The sequence below is a fragment of the Nicotiana attenuata genome, chromosome 8 (assembly GCF_001879085.1).
Source record: "Nicotiana attenuata strain UT chromosome 8, NIATTr2, whole genome shotgun sequence".
Lineage (NCBI taxonomy): Eukaryota > Viridiplantae > Streptophyta > Magnoliopsida > Solanales > Solanaceae > Nicotiana > Nicotiana attenuata.
The window spans coordinates 2143633-2160137 of record NC_031996.1 but is presented as its reverse complement, the minus strand read 5'-3'; the positions used below and the strand labels follow the sequence as shown (position 1 = coordinate 2160137).

The 16505-nt window shown below is 43.7% G+C and overlaps 1 long non-coding RNA gene across 1 annotated transcript in view; it reads left to right on the top strand.

Annotated features, from left to right (window-relative positions):
- The window catches only part of LOC109231752, a 12755-nt gene extending 5982 nt beyond the window's left edge, over positions 1-6773 (top strand). The window contains exons 2-4 of the long non-coding RNA XR_002068830.1: positions 5137-5215; positions 5479-5586; positions 6733-6773. This is a non-coding gene — a long non-coding RNA (uncharacterized LOC109231752). The remainder of the gene's footprint in view (positions 1-5136; positions 5216-5478; positions 5587-6732) is intronic.

The following is a 16505-nucleotide window of genomic DNA, read 5'->3' as shown; positions in this document are numbered from 1 at the left end:
CTTTAGGAAAGAGATCACCCTGCTAGGAACATAGTCAGTCATGCCACGCCACTCAATCCTCGGAACACCCGGTATGGCCAATGTGACTGTCTTGGCATGACAGTCCAGAATAGCATGGCACGAAGATAGCCAATCCATACCCAGAATAACATCAAAATCTACCATGCTCAACAGCAACAAATCAACTCGGGTCTCCAGACACCCAATAGTCACTAGACAAGACCGATACACATGGTCTACAACAATAGTATCACCCACCGGGGTAGATACATGCACATGTAAAGCAAGACACCCACGGGTCGTACCCAGGTGATGAGCAAAATATGAAGACACATAGGAATAGGTAGATCCGGGATCAAACAAGACAGAGGCATAGGCAGACTGAGATAATACCTGTGATAACAGCATCTGATGCAATGGCGTCCCTCCTGCCTGGGAGAGCATAGAATCGAGCTTGGCCACCGCCAGATCGGCCTCCACCCCTGGGGCGGCCCCTGGCTGCCTGGCCCCCTACCCTATCTGACTGGGAGGGTGCTGAAGTAGATGGAGTAGAAGATGAGGGCTGATCCCTCTGCTGAAACCGACCACCACGACGTCGAGGACACTCCCTCTTCATATGGCCAAACTCACCGCACTCGTAGCAACTTCTTGGTGCTGGAAAAGGGGACTGAAGGGAACCCCTCGCTGCAGAAGAACCCTGGGCTGAAGAGGCATGAGAAGAGCTCTGTGCGGGAAGGGCACTAAGTGAAGGTTGGCCCTGCTGAAATCCCTGATGACCACGGCCTGAAGAAGCCCCACTATACTCAGGGCGAGCTGACTGAGGAGGCCTGAAGGAATGACCTCTACCACGCTGGAACTGGCCCCTAGACGGAGCACCACTGAAAATGCCTGAACTCCGAGGCCTCTTGGCCTCCCTCTCCTCACGCTCCCTGCTGCGAATCGCCTCAATATCACGAGCAATGCCAACTACCTCCTCGAACGAGGCACCCAAAACCCTCTCTCTGGTCATGAAAATACGGAGTGAATAGTTGAGGCCATCCACGAACCTCTTAATCCTCTCCCGATCAGTCAGGATCATCCAAGTAGCATGACGAGCTAGCTGAGAAAACCTCATCTCATACTGAGTCATAGACATGTCCCCCTGAGTCAACCACTCGAACTGACGACGCAGCTCCTCCCTGCGAGACTGCGGTACGTACTTCTCCAGAAAGAGAGTGGAGAACTGCTGCCATGTAAGGGGCGCTGCACCAACAGGCCTACGCCTCTCCAAATCCTCCCACCATGTAAATGCAGCCCCTGAGAACTGGAAAGTAGTAAAAGCCACCCCACTCGACTCCAAGATCCCTGCGGTGCGAAGCATACGCTGACACTTGTCAAGGAAACCCTGGGCATCCTCGCCCTCAGCACCACTGAACACCGGAGGCTGGAGCCTACCAAACCTCTCAAGACGACGCTGCTCATCGTCTGGCATAGCTGGAACCACATAGTCGGGAGCTGGTGCAACTGGTGCAACTGGGGCAACTGGTGCAACTGGTGCAACTGGGGCTGCTCCTGGTGTCTGCAATCCCTGAACAACCTGCTCCGGTGTGCGAGCAGCGGGGGTCTGATGACCTCCCGCGGTCTGTGAGGTAGCTGTTGCAGTAGTGGCTGAGACTGCGTGAGCCAGGCCAGTGCAAACGGATAATATCTGAGCCAAAGCCTCCTGGAGGCCAGGAATCACAATAGGCACTGTTGGTGCCTGCACAGGTGCTGCTGGAGCATCTACAACTGGAGGTTGGTCCTGAACCGGGGCAGCTGGTGGATCTACAGGTACTGCCCTCGCTGGTCTGCCTCGACCACGACCACGACCGCGTCCACGGCCTCTAGTGGGTGGTACAGGTGGTCGTCCGCCACGTCCGGTAGCACGGGTTCTCGCCATCTGCGAGAGAATAGAGTACAGAAGTTTAGTTCTCGGATCAACAAAGTCGCACGACAAGAATTTCAAGAATATGAAGTTTTTCCTAAACGTTCTCGAGGATAAATACAGACGTCTCCGTACCGATCCGCGAGACTCTACTAAACCGGCTCATGATTCGCGAGACCAAGTAACCTAGGCTCTGATACCAACTTGTCACGACCCAAACCCCGGTCGTGATGGCGCCCAACACATTGTTAAGCAAGCCCGACCATTCAACAACAAATCTCAACTTATGATAATTCAGAAATTCGAACACAGATGCTAAATTACCAAACCATCTTATCAAACTACTATAAGCACGGAGTAGTATACTGAAAACCAACAAAAAATACTAGAACATAACCCAAAACAGGATCCGGTATCACGATCACGAGCCTCTAATACAGAGTGTCATCCTATAACAAGACTGTCTAAGAAACGGAATAATGAAAGATAGGGATAAGAGGGAAGGATCAAGGCTGCGAACGCCATGCAGCTACCTCGATGCTCCAGGTGAAATGCTGCTCAGCTAGACATGTCCTCCCTCAGACTGCGATGCACCTAAATCTGCACACAAGGTGCAGGGAGTAAAGTGAGTACTCCGACTCAATTAGTAATAAGCATAAATAATAACTGAAGATAAGAAATCACAAAAAAACACAAGGCAACTATAACGGCAGTACCAAACCTTTAACAGTGAGACCGGCAAGTCAATAAAGTAGTATTACAGAAAGAACCATGACAGGTAACAGGTAAGGAATGATGCAATGATGCAATGCAATGCAAATACCGGTACGCTCAGGTGCCCACTGCGGCGTGCAGTCCGAGCCAACCATATATTTTACGTCGACTGCGCTCACTGGGGGGTGTACAGACTCCGGAGGGGCTCCTACAGCCCAAGCGCAAATAAGCCATCTCGTGGCACCAACCAGGCCCTCGGCTCAATATCACATAGTACTGCTGCGGCGTGCAGCCCGAGCCATCCATAAATCCAGAAAATCACATTAAGCCCCTCGGGCACTTTTAAATCAGTAATCCACAGCCCAAAATATCATTTAAAATATCATTTGAATTTTCAAGTTTAGAAAAAGGGGATGGGTTTGTAAAAATAGTACTTAAAACCTTGTAATGAGGTTAAACAATGTGCAAAGTATCCAAATCAGTGAAATCAATCCCTGAAGGATCCAAATAACCGGCACGAAGCCCAAATACAACAGTCAAATCCAAATAACGATGATTTCTAACAAGTTCTAGTAGAAAAACACAGTAAAACATCACCGGGTCGGACCAAGTCACAATCCCCAATAACCAACAGCCCCGTACTCGTCATAGAGCGTGTGCCTCGCCTCAATATAGCTGTACGATGTGAAATTCCGGGGTCTCAAACCCTCAGTTCATCATTTACACCTATTACTCACCTCAAGCCGGCCCAAAGTCTAGCTCGCTATGCCTTTTCCTCTCGAATTGACCTCCTCGCGCGTTAAATCTGATCAAGACCACAAGGAATACATTACCATAGGCTAAGGGGATATAACTCACTCGAAAAGACTCGAAAAATATCGAAAATCACGAAGTTGGCAAAACCCGAGCCTCGGGCCCACTTCTCGAAAAATTATAAAATTTACATCATCGGATTCCTCGTCTCGCCACGAGTCCATGCATATCAAATTTATCAAAATCGGAGTCCATTTGACCTCCCAAATTCCATTTTTAACTTATAATTTCTCAAGCCCTAACTTACCCCCTTTTTGATGAATTTCCACTAATTTCTATGTTAAATATATCATAATCTCATGTATTTAGACTAAGAGACTTACCTCCAATCGATTCCCAGTCAAAACTCCCTTAAATTCTCGCCAAAAGCTCTCAAGGTCGCCCAACAATGGTGGAAAATATCCCAAGCTCGCGGATGAAATATTCAATAAAACCCTTCTAACCAGTCCAGTTTTCGCTTCTGCGGTCCCGCTTCCGCTTATGCGGGACCGCTTCTGCGGCCAAAATCACGCTTCTGCGGATATTCATTTGAAAATGCCAAACCACTTCTGCGGCTATATTTTCGCTTCTGCGGAACTTCCTCTCAAGGTCAACACCGCTTCGGCGACTACCGGTCCGCTTCTACGGACCCGCTGATGCGAAGAATGGTCCGCTTCTGCGGATCTACCTTACCAACCCATGGACCGCTTCTGCGGTGACTCCCCCGCTTAAGCGCCTCCGCTTCTGCGGTCCAAGACCCGCAGAAGCGAGAATACCAGATGCAGCAGATCTTCAGCTATATGCAAACTCCCAAAACTCCCGTTTAACCATCCGAACTCACCCCGAGGCCCCCGGGACCTCAACCAAAAGCACATACATGATCCAATACCCTATTCAAACTTGTTCCAAATCTTAAAACACATCCAACAACACAAAAATCCTCATTTCTCATCAATTTCAAGCCTAAGTTCTTCAAATTCTTCCGAAACTCACATTCGATCAAAAACCCAACCAAAACACCTCCGAATCATCTGAAATTTTGCACACACATCCAAAATCACCTAACGGAACCACTGCAACTCTCGGAATTCCATTCCGACCCCCGGATCAAAATCTCACCCACCAACCAGAATTCGCAAAAATACAAACTTCGCCAATTCAAGCCTAATTCCACACCGGACCTCCAAAATCACTTTCGATCACGCTCTTAAGTCACAAATCATCCCCCGAAGCTAACCGAATCACCGGAAATCACATCCGAGCCCTCTAACTCAATAGTCAACTTTCGGTTGACCTTTCCAAAACAAGCTTTCCTTAAAGAGACTAAGTGTCTCATTTCCATCTAAAACCAATCCAATTCAACTCGATCACCTCAAATACCGATAATGAAGCATGGAGAAACATAATATGGGGAAAACGGGGCGGTAACTCACGTGACGACGGGCCGGGTCATCACACGAAAAATGTGGTCAAAAGGCATATAGGTGGTCAAAAGGCATATAGGATTGCAAGTACTAGGTAATCTATTGTTCTGCCAAAGACATCACAGACGACTTTCCAAAAATGCTAAAAGATCTCACCAGATCTCATTTTTCCTTATGTAATGCTTTATGTAAATAATGGCTTTACTGTGTCTCCTAATTTTTGTAAATGAAACAGCGTTTAGAGCCATTTCACTTCGTAGATACTTAGTCATGCTTTTTGCCTTACACTTTGCTTGTTTGCAGGTAAAATTGTCTAGCTGATTGTACTCTTGAAATCTTAATGATTAGTCTGCTATTGCATTATTGGAGGCATTGCTTACAGGTCATTGTACCTATTTCTATTGGGATATTTTTCTACTTTTCTGCAATTTTTATTTTTGTCTAGATTTTGATTTCCTTCCCGCTGTTGCGATAATATTTATAGCACTGCAGTTTTTTTATAATTCTATAAATATAAAGGCATTTCTCGGCAAAAATATGTAAATGAAGACATGTCCAGTGGCTGTTCAAAGAGGAAACACGAAATAACTATATAATATTGAGGCTATACCTATTAGACTATCTAAATTTTATGATTATTTTTAGGTCGATAAGTTGCATTGCAAGTGGATCCATCATTATGTTGGTCACGATATTCAGAGATGCTTTGTTAGATGGATGGATGTCCATTGACATTCGCCTGGCTTAGAGCAAGTAAGAGGCTTTTATATGTGCTTTCTTTTTCATTATGCTATTGGATTTTTCATAAGCGAATTCGACTTAAGGATTTCGCTCCAGTATCTTTGGCAGCGAGTCATATTTTAGCAGTAGGATACAAGTAGCTTATCGACGTAATAGTTTCTCCTGAAACTATTTTTAAAGGAAGGTAGAAATTTTATTACAATTGCTAATGGAACTCTTAATGGTATGGGTGTTGTGGAATATATATCTATATATGGCAGAGTTTCATTCAAGCTATGAATTTACTTCTTTTTATTCTAGAATTACTCTGAGTCACTTGTTGTTAGATATACATGTATGTCGTTATTCACCTGCTCCCCAAGATGTTGCGAAAAGTTATGACTATATCTATTCACTCCTACATCTAAATATCTTATTCTACCTTATTTCGTTTTTCTTATGCTTTTTGGTGGCTAACATACCATGTGTGATACATGATCTAATTGCGCTATAATGAATTAAACAGTATTAGTCAGGAATTTCGATGGGTCTGCCTGAAGTTAGACTTTGATAGTTTTTGTTTTCTAAGTGACACTCTGGTTCTTCGCATAACTTTTTCATTTGACGGCACGTTAAAATAAGAGATTTTTACTGTTGCATTTTAGGTAATTTTAGGTCAAACTCATGCTTACAGTAATGATTTCCTTTGATCACAAAAATATTATAATACTTGAAGGCAATTATTAAATTATCCTTTCTGTGCAAGTAGCAAGCCTTTTTTTAAAGAGTAACTTGCCACTAAATCTAAGTATCGATCAAAGATGTATTATTGCAAATGCCAGGTTAAGCCTGAAGGAAGAGAAGAAGAAAGGATATTCATGAGATGAGGTACAATGAAGTACACCAGGAAATTAACATAATATGCTACTCTTTCAGGAGGATTTCATTTGTTCAAGTAAAGATGTTGAAAAATATGTACTAGAACTATGCTCTTGCAGATAGAATTATACAAAATAGTCATTAATGTTAGTTTGCTGATCAAGCATTAAAAGTTAATTGATTAACTGTAACGATCCGATCGGTCGTTTTGAGCTTTTGCATTTTACTCGCCGGTTCTCGGGCATGACTTGCCCCGTGTGGTGTATTACGACTCATGTAAATCGTTGGTTTTGGTTTCAGGTTAATCGGAATGAATTTGGAAGAACAGTTCCCAGTTTGAAGCTTGAAATTTGAAAGGTTTGACCAATATTTGATTTGTTTGTATATGATCTCGGATCGAAAATTTTATAATTTGGTTAGCTCCGTTAGGTGATTTGGGACTTAAGAGCGTGATTAGAATACATTTTGGAAGTCCGTGGAAGGTCTAGGCTTGAATTGGCGAAATTAAGATTTCGGCGTTTTCCGGTTGATAGGTGAGATTTTGATATAGAGGTTGGAATGAAATTTCGAGAGTTGCAGTAGCTTCGTTATGTAATTTGAGATGTGTGTGCAAAATTTCAGGTCATTCAAACGTGTATTGGTTGGATTTTGATCAAAAGCAGAATTTGGTAGATATTAGAAACTAAGGCTTGAATCCGAAGTGTTTTGGTTGATTTACTGTTGTTTGAAGCGTTTTGATGATTGGAATTTGAATGAGGTATTAGAATATGTTTGTGCTTTTGGTTAAGGTCCTGGGGGCCTCGGGGTGATTTCGGAATGATTTCGGAGAGGTTGGAATTTTGTTGCAGCAGCTGATATTGCTGCTTCTGGTATTTCCGCATCTGCGGATTGGGGACCGCAGATGCGGCACCGCATGTGCGGAGTCTTGGTCGCAGAAGCGAAAGCTGGGAGGTTGGCACGAACCGCAGAAGCGGTTGTGGGACCGCATATGTGAAGGCGCAGATGCGGCTGCTTCATCGCAGATGCGGATTGGGCAGTTAAGTGAAGAACCGCAGAAGCGGCTCTTGGACCGCAAAAGCGGCACCGCAGATGCGGTGGATTGACCGCAGATGCAAAAATGCCTGGGTCAGAATGCATATATTTCACCCTTCGCGATTTTGAGAGGGTTTTCACCATATTTCATCCGGGAGAAAGCTTGGGAGAAAACCCTCTCAAGCTTTCTCCCAGAGAGCTAATTCCCTCTTCAATTAGCTCTCCCAAGCTTTCTCCCGGATGAAATATAGTGAAAACCCTTTCAAAATCGCGAAGGGTGAAATATATGCGTTCTGACCCAGGCATTTTCGCATATGCGGTCAATCCACCGCATCTGCGGTGCCGCTTCTGCGGTTCCTCACTTAACTGCCCAATCTACATCAGCGATGAAGCAGCCGCATCTGCGCCTTCGCAGATGCGGTCCCACAACCGCTTCTACGGTTCGTGCCAACCTCCCAGCTTTCGCTTCTGCGACCAAGACTCCGCACATGATGCGCCGTATCTGCGGTCCCCAATCCGCAGATGCGGAAATACCAGAAGCAGCAATATCAGCTGCTGCAACAAAATTCCAACCTCTCCAAAATCATTCTGAAATCACCCCGAGGCCCCCGGGACCTCAACCAAAAGCACAAACATATTCTAATACCTCATTCAATCTTGTTCCAATCATCAAAATGCTTCAAACAACACTAAATCAACCAAAACACTTCGGATTCAAGCCTTAGATATATACATGTACAGGAGTGATGTTGCCTGAGGGGCTAGTTATGAATTTATTGTTTTGACTCCTCTTTAAAGTGAGTTTCCGTTGAACATGGTGATTTAATTACTGTTTTCACTCATCTTTAGACCGAGCCTCTATTGAAAATGTTGAACAAACGTTTTAAATAATCTTTCATTTAAATTGAAGTTTTAAGCTACGAAAGGGATTGTGTATTTGTGCCCGAGGGGCGGATTTCTGTGCCTATCTGCACTAGTTGTTCTGCATTCATTTGCGTGATTGTTGAAAATGTCCTTTTCGAAAGAGTTTAAACTGAGCTAAGATGTTTTAAAGGATTTTACAGCTTCATTGCTTTCTTACTGGTTTTTGAAATTGTTCTATACAGCATGTTGATGCTCTTTTCGTGATTTCATATCACTCAGTCTTTATTTATGATTATTACTCACTGAGTTGGTAGTACTCATTTTACTCCCTGCACCTTGTGTGCAGATTCAGGTATTTTTCTGCGCTTGGTGGCAGATGTCAGTGGAGTTAGCAAGGTAGCTGCCGGCGTTCGCAGTACTGCTTTCTCTCTCTTCATTTTATTAGAATGTACTGAGTACATTTCAGACTTTGTCAGTTGTATTTAGACTTAGTAGATGCACATGACTAGTGACACCCCAGTTTGGGCTATGTTTGGGTTGTACTTCCGCCTTGTTATGATATTATCCGTTGTTTAGCATTATTAAATCATGTTTTAGCCTATTGTATTGTTGTTTAGCTGTTTAACTTCGAATTGGAAATGTGTCGGCTGGCCTTGTCTTCACGAGAGGCGCCATCACGACCGGGTCTGGTTTAGGGTCGTGACAAGTTGGTATCAGAGCGTAGGTTACATAGGTCTCACGAGTCATGAGCAGGTTTAGTAGAGTCTCGCGGATCGGTACGGAGACGTCTGTATTTATCCTCGGGAGGCTGCAGAACCTTTAGGAAAAACTTCACATTCTTGAATTCTTATCGTGCGTCTTCGATTCAGCTTGGAATGTAACTCTTTGAATTCCTTCCATGCGTTCGTATGCGCACATGAGCGCTCAATTTCAGGTTTGCATCGATGGATTGTGATTCCCTGATCGAGGGGCGAGGTGTGATCTCGGTGTGTTGATGTTGGGCCAGTCTAGAAAGACTTGAGGCCGGATTGTTACCTATAGCTTGAGCCCTGAGCGGTTGCGTACGTGAGCACGTGTTTCTGGATCTATATGTGCTGTTGTGCCCCTATTAAGGGAAGTAATGACTGGTTAGTACGTGACGAGTATGATGTGACTGCGAGATGTATTCATATGATTTGAAAGCGACGAGAAAGGTTTGTTGGAGGATAGAAGAACTATTAGGTGCTTGATTTCCATCTTGATTCGAGGTATAGCCCCGAGTTATGGGCATGTGAAGAATCTTTTCATGTTTCCTAGTTGGAAGTGAAGTAAATTTCATGTTACGGTATGAGTTTATACTCAGGAGGACTAAGTGACTGCGTAATGGTTATGATGGTGGAAGGTATATATATAAATGTTAGTTTAAGGCGAAGCAAGCGGGTTATCTCCTGCGAAGTGTTCTGGAGTTGTGTGATCCTTATGTTGTCGGTTAGAATATCCCATTTTCAAGTGAAATATATGTGTGAATTTAATTTGGGTCGCTCAAGAGAGTGGGTCTAATTGCTACGAGAGTAAATGCGATATTTGCAGAAGATATGAAGTACCAGATGGTCTGTGTTCCACGAGCTTATGAAGGATGGAGTTAATCTTACTATGGTATTATGGTAGCAATAAAGTATACGCGTTATGAGTTATGGTGTGTGTCTTGATCTATGGCTTCGAGCCAAGTGGGGGAGCTTGCTATTGAATAGTTGATTGCGCGGTTTTGTGCTATAATGGTTCCAGTTCGAGGCGTATTTGTGAATCAGTTATGGCTCGAGTAAAGGAAAATTCTCAACAAAGGTTATGGGGTGCTTCACAGGTGTGTGAGAATCATGGAATGTCTTGAGTTGTTGTTGATAAAGAATTTTCAGTGCATAGGAAAGGAAAGTGGCTTGGTTGCATCAAGGTAAGGTTATATGCTGCAGTGTCAGAGGTACTAATGAGGCGCAAGTTGTTCGGTTCTTTTGATCGGGCTAATTGGAGTTTGAGTAGAGTGGATTACTCTCGAGAATGGTTCTAATGTATTCAAGATTCTACATATAACAATTGGGTATTTTTGAGGTTGTATATGTGATTAGAAACTGAGTTTTCATTGGAAGATGTCAAGACTTGTGGTATTTTCTATATAGATTATGGGATTCTATGTATCAGTATCAAGAAGGCAAAGGTAACGGATTTAGATTCGCAGGAAGTCTCCTCAGAGTAATGTATTTTGAATGTGATGCTTTTGGGAATATTTAAGAGAGTATTCAGCGGCTTATGAGCCTTAGACGGTGTGGTTTCATGCTTGGGTCTCGTATGGTGAGTCTGGATTGAGGAATTGTGATGTTATAGCAAGAAGGAGTATCAAGTGGAGGTAAATAAGAAGGGAGCTCGGATAGATGGGATAGCTTGGTAGTAGGCCAGATCGGTATGGTAAGGATATGATTAGTTCTTAGGGTGTTTACGAGGTAATGAGTTTCTTCAGGTATTTCTCGGTGATGCTCTTGGGGTTTTACTGGCCTGCGTAGGTTGGTTGAGCTAGGAGGATTCGGTCCTGACAGGCTTGTTTGTGCAAAGGGGAGTCGGAGAGTTCTTGTTGTTTTCTACCGTGGCTAGAGATGTATATTTTCTGCTGGCATGATGAGCTTGGGATGTATAGTGATTCTCTTCTAGAATGGGATCAATGGTCAGTTCTTGGTTGGTTGAGTACATAGTTGCTTGTGGTTCGGAAGGGATATGAAGTTCTCATGTTATCCTAGGACGGTATGGTATATGCAGTGTGAGTGGAGGATTGAGACTACGTGTGCAAGGTTGCGGTTCAATTCTGAAGGGAAGGTCATAAAAAAAAATTCTTAGGCAGCACGGGCAGTTTCAGATGATTAAGAAAAAGGTACTGCTGATTATGTGGCTTGATGAGGGTGTACATTTCAGAAAGGGCGATGTTTTGAGTTTGGGATGCTTTATTGATATTGCGGCACTATCTTGTATTATCGACCGATGATATGCGAGTTCGCTAGGTGGCACAGAAGAATTATAGGTGTACCTATCGGGGGATGATTGAGTATTAGAGGTGGGTTGTATATTGGAGCGGCGAAATTGGGATCAGATATGGTAATTCATGTGCGTTATGGACTTGGAGATTGGAGTTCTCATATTCAGGCTATGTTATGGTTACGGGTCGTGTCTATCGGCACTGTGTAGTGACTATCGGGGTTTGGAGACCCGAGTTGATCATTTGCTACTTGGTATGTTAGATCTTGGATGTAATATTGGGTATAGACTGGTTGTCTTCGTGTTGTGTTATTCTAGACTATTGCGCTAAGGCAGCAATGTTGGCTATGCCGGGAATGCCACGGATTGAGTGGCGAGGTTCGACGAATTATGTTCTTGGTAGAGTGGTTTCATGTTTCGAAGACCCAGCGGAGGGCTGGGAAGGATTGTCATCCTTATTTGGGCTCTCGTGATGGATGTTAGTGCAGAGGCTCCTCATATTGATTCAGCTCCGGTAGTGAGGGACTTTTCGGATGTGTTTCTTGTGGCCGGCATGTTGCCAGGCAAGGTGGTTGATTTCGGTACTGATTGATGTCGGGCACCGTATCGTATGGCACCGGCAGAGTTAAAAGAGTTGAAGGAACAGCTTCAGGATTTCCTTGATAAGGAGTTCGTTGGTAGGCCAATGTGGATGTGTGTTCTAATTTGAGTCGGCTTGGTTGGCTCCGGATGGCATTATTGAGGGATGTGTTGATTCGATTGTTATTGAGCTTATTAGTAATCTGGGGAGGTCTATGAGTTATCTTTCTGTTGGTTTTAGGCACATATGGTGCGGTTCTACTGAGGTTTCATAGTGGGAGTCGAGCGGGAGGAGTAATTGGGTGTTGCTCGGTGAATGGCGTATCGGTTATGTCCTTTCGAGTTGGTGTGGTGTATGTTATTTGCTTCACCGTGGGTATGATGATTTGCTTTGGTTCCAGACATCGATTGCGCGTGGTCGTCGATTTCGGGCTGAATGACTAGAGGTGTTTCGTGTGGACCAGTGTTTGGATAGGGTTTGTCATTTGAGTCACTTTCATGATTTGAGTATGTTCGGATTGTTCTTATTGGTGCGCGGATTGCGCAAGTTGCGACTTTAGACTGCATTGAGGTGTCATAGCACCAGATTGGTTGTGTTGGATTAGATGAGATCGTTGGGATCTTTAACGAATACGAACGGATTCAATTTCAGCATGTTGGAAGGATAAATATCGAGGTTCGGCTCAGAAATTTGCTATGATCTTTGCCAAAGGAGAAGTGGCTTCATGAATGGTTGACCTGAAGAATGGTTATGGCTCACTGTGTAGTTTATTTATCATTGGCAGTATATGGAAGCGTTGGAATGAGACTTTAATTGATAAGAGGTTTTCTCCCGGTATTCGGTTGTTGTGTGCAACTGTTGTGATTAGAAGTTATCGCTACAAGTGGTTGAGGTATTTGGTATATCATGTGATTGCACCTGAGGTTGCAGGTATGGGTTATGATAGCCAGTTCAGGCTTATTCAGAGTGTAGATGTGAGATTTTGATCTTGTGAATGATTTCAGAAGTGAAAATGTGGTTCTAAGGTTAATGGGCTAGGATGGATTGTGAAATTTCAGTTGCATTGTGTTATCGGGCCTATATGAGATAGGGTGACGTGGGATCACCCCCGAGTGTATGCATTGTAAGGTTATTCAGCGATTGGTTGGCTTCTGGAACGACTCTAGTCACGTTCGAGGGCAAACGTGTGTTTAAGTGGGGGAGGATGTAACGACCCAACCGGTCGTTTTGAGCTTTTGCACTTTGCTCGCCGATTCTCGGGCATGACTTGCCCCGTGTGGTGTATTATGACTCATGTAAATCGTTGGTTTTGGTTTCAGGTTAATCGAAATGAATTTGGAAGAACAATTCCCAGTTTGAAGCTTGAAATTTGAAAGGTTTGACCAATATTTGACTTGCTTATATATGATCTCGGATCGGAAATTTTATGATTTGGTTAGCTCCGTTAGGTGATTTGGGACTTAGGAGTGTGATCGGAATGCATCTTGGAAGTCCGTGGAAGGTCTAGGCTTGAATTGGCGAAATTAATATTTTGCCGTTTTCCGGTTTATAGGTGAGATTTTGATATAGAGGTCGGAATGAAATTCCGAGAGTTGCAGTAGCTTCGTTATGTGATTTAGGATGTGTGTGCAAAATTTCAGGTCATTCGGACGTGTTTTGGTTGGGTTTTGATCAAAAGCTGAATTTGGTAGATTTTAGAAACTAAGGCTTGAATCCGAAGTGTTTTGGTTGATTTAGTGTTGTTTGAAGCGTTTTGATGATTGAAACAAGTTTGAATGAGGTATTAGAATATGTTTGTGCTTTTGGTTGAGGTCCCGGGGGCCTCGGGGTGATTTCGAAATAATTTCGGAGAGGTTGGAATTTTGTTGCAGCAGCTGATATTGCTGCTTCTGGTATTTCCGCATCTGCAGATTGGGGACCGCAGATGCGGCGCCGCATGTGCGGAGTCTTGGTCGCAGAAGCGAAAGCTGGGAGGTTGGCACGAACCGCAGAAGCGGTTGTGGGACCGCATCTGCGAAGGCGCAGATGCGGCTGCTTCATCGCAGATGCGGATTGGGCAGTTAAGTGAAGAACCGCAGAAGAGGCTCTTGGACCGCAAAAGCGGCACCGTAGATGCGGTGGATTGACCGCAGATGCGAAAATGCCTGAGTCAGAATGCATATATTTCACCCTTCGCGATTTTGAGAGGGTTTTCACCATATTTCATCCGGGAGAAAGCTTGGGAGAGCTAATTGAAGAGGGAATTCAAGAGGATTTCATGGAGGTAAGATTTTTGGACCCTAAACTTGTTTCTATGATGAATTTTAACATTTGTAAGCTTGAAATCCATGGAAAATCAGTAGCAAAAATGGGTAATTAGGGCTTGAGACCTAAGAGACCTTTGAGTGAGGATTTGAGGGGTCATTTGAGGTCCGATTTTGATGTTCTTGATATGTATGAACTCGTACGAGGATGAGGATTCTATTGATGTGAAAATTTCTGAGAGTCGAGATGTGGGCCGGGGGCTCGAGTTTTGCTAATTTCGGGATTAGTGCCCGTTATTGATTATTTTCGCTTGGGCTTTGTTCCCTTAGCATGTTTTGACGTTCTCGTTCTGATTTTGGAAGATTCGACGCGCGTGGAGGTCAATTCCAGGGGTAGAGGCGTCGCGAGCTAGAGATTTAGCCGGTTCGAGGTGAGTAATGGTTGTAAATGATGTTCTGAGGGTTTGAAACCCCGGATTGCACATCGTAGTGCTATATTGAGGTGAGGCACGCGCTTGATGACGAGCGTGGGGTCGTACACTATTGGGGATTGTGACTGGGTCCGTCCCGTACGACTGTTAAGTCGCGTATTTGATTTAAAATCTTATGATATTCCATATTTTTAGAGATTGATATTATATTTTGGGTTGTATGCCATGTTTGGGGCCTTGTGCCGACCTGTTGAGATCCTTAGGGGCATTTTTACTAATCTTCCTCACTCTATTTGTTTGAAAACATATCCTCAGTCATGTTTTACCTGTTTATTGTTTAAATCTGTTTTATCGCTTTACTTCTTAAAATGTGAAAAACTGTTTTGGCTGAGTTCCCTGTTTTATTGATGGTCCGAGTGATCGTGAGGTTGATGACTGAGATAGACCGAGGGTCTGATTGTGAGGTTAATGACTGAGAGAGGCCGAGGGCCTGGTTGTGAGGATTATATGCTTATGGATCGGGCTGCACGCCACAGCAATATATATATATATATANTTGCCCGAGTGGCTTATGTGATTTTGTTGACTGAGGTAGGCCGAGGGCCTGTATTGTGAGGATGCTTATGGATCGGGCTGCACGCCACAGCAATATATATATATATATATATATATATATATATATATATATATATATATATATATATATATATATATATATTTTGCACGCCGCAGCGATATAGCGCTTGGACTGTAGGAGCCCCTCCGGAGTCTGCACACCCCCAGTGAGCGCAGTCGACTATATATATGGATCGGGCTGCACGCCGCAGCGAGATACGGATCGAGTTGCATGCCGCAGCGGCTACCATATGGTACCTATTGAGTGTGAGTGCTGAGTGTGAGCGCTGATTGGTAAGAGTTGAGTTACGAGTGACTAAGAGGCTTGCCCGATGGGCTATATATATAGATATATACATGTACATGAGTGATGTTTCCTGAGGGGCTAGTTATGAATTTACTGTTTTCACTCCTCTTTAAAGAGAGTTTCCATTGAACATGGTGATTTAATTACTATTTCCACTCATCTTTAGACCGAGCCTCTATTGAAAATGTTGAACAAACGTTTTAAATAATCTTTCATTTAAATTGATGTTTTAAGCTACGAAAAGGATTGTGTATTTGTGCCCGAGAGGCGGATTTCTGTGCCTATCTGCACTAGTCGTTCTGCATTCATTTGCGTAATTGTTGAAAAAGTCCTTTTCGAAAGAGTTTAAACTGAGCTAAGATGTTTTAAAGGATTTTACAGCTTCATTGCTTTCTTACTGGTTTTTGAAATTGCTTCTATACAGCATGTTGATGCTCTTTTCATGATTTCTTATCACTCAGTCTTTATTTATGATTATTACTCACTGAGTTGGCAGTACTCATTTTACTCCCTGCACCTTGTGTGCAGATTCAGGTATTTTTCTGCGCTTGGTGTCAGATGTCAGTGGAGTTAGCAAGGTAGCTGCCGGCGTTCGCAGCACTGCTTTCTCTCTCTTCATTTTATTAGACTGTACTGAGTATATTTCAGACTTTGTCAGTTGTATTTAGACTTAGTAGATGCTCATGACTACTGACACCCCGGTTTGGGCTGTGTTTGGGTTGTACTTCCGCCTTGTTATGATATTATCCGCTGTTTAGCATTATTAAATCATGTTTTAGCCTACTGTATTGATGTTTAGCTGTTTAACTTCGAATTGGAAATGTGTTGGCTGGCCTTGTCTTCACGAGAGGCGCCATCACGACCGGGTCTGCGTTTAGGGTCGTGACATTAACTTTTGATTGAATGGTTCAGATAAGCACCATTTCTAGCGGACTATATCTTGAAAGACACTATATGTCTGATTGTATAAGCTCTCCTATATTTTATAACATCTAAACAGTTTTCAT